General features: G+C 44.6%; 1 long non-coding RNA gene across 1 annotated transcript; it reads right to left on the reverse strand.

Annotated features, from left to right (window-relative positions):
* Positions 1-145: 145 nt before the first annotated feature.
* LOC147820181 (uncharacterized) lies at positions 146-924 on the reverse strand. The gene is made up of 2 exons (XR_015437457.1): positions 780-924; positions 146-351 (listed from the first exon to the last, which is right to left on the reverse strand). It is a non-coding gene; the product is annotated as an uncharacterized LOC147820181 (long non-coding RNA).
* Between the last annotated feature and the right edge of the window lie 17 nt (positions 925-941).

Raw genomic sequence — 941 nt, forward strand, 5'->3', positions numbered from 1 at the left:
GGAGAGAGGAGGCAGCGCTAACGAGGCTTCGTACTAACGACTAGTGAGTGAGACGTAAAGTCCGGCCTCTGATAAAAGTCTGTGACGTTCAGGATCTGAAGTAAATAAAGACTAAACCATCGTGGATCCAGACGGAGGCTGTTGATCTTTTTACATCATTGTAATTTATTCAAAGAAGAACAGAAAATAATTTAAGTTTCTCTGGATTTGATTAAAAAGAAAAACTTTTTTTTAATTTTAATTCCACCTGGTCGGTGTAGACGTCGGGCGGCACAGGTTTGGTGAAGAAGTCGGAGCTCACGGCTCCAGCCTGCAGGTAGAGGTTCAGGGCAGCAGAGTACTGATTGGTCACTATGGAGAGAAGAAGAAGAGGAGGAGGAAACATCTGGATGAGTGTGGAGTGTTCAAATGTCTCCTGAACTGTTGTTTATCAGCCAGATGTTCAGTGTTTGTTCCTGCAGCTTCTCACTGAGTGTCTGTGGTTGGTGGAGTTTCACCCTCATGAGTCATTGGCCTGATTTCACTGATTAATGATCATGTTCACTTCCTGCTGATGTTCACCAGGATTTAATGCTGCTGCTTCACAATAAAAGCCTTCCTTTCTTCAGTTTTCATTTTACTGTGAAAGATTACCGAGCAATTCAACAACTAGAAGTGTAACAAGAAAATAAAGATAGAATATTTGTCTCGTGTCTTTGACCCTCGTCAAACAGTGGTTTAATCCAAAGTCTCCGTCTTACTCCCGGAGCGTCTCCTGTGACCGAGCTGCAGGTTCTTACCAAAGTAGATGTCGGCCTGTGTGATGAGCCACGACTGGTTGTTGGGGTTGAGGGTGAGAGAGTAAGACACCAGCTCTTTGACCGTCACAGCCACAGCCTCCACATCCACCGCCTGGATACTGCTCAACACACACCATCATCATCATCTTCATCATCATCATC

The sequence above is a fragment of the Seriola lalandi genome, unplaced genomic scaffold, assembly GCF_002814215.2.
Source record: "Seriola lalandi dorsalis isolate HSWRI2012SDOR001 ecotype SW California unplaced genomic scaffold, Sedor1 jcf7180001979338, whole genome shotgun sequence".
Classification (NCBI taxonomy): Eukaryota; Metazoa; Chordata; class Actinopteri; order Carangiformes; family Carangidae; genus Seriola; species Seriola lalandi.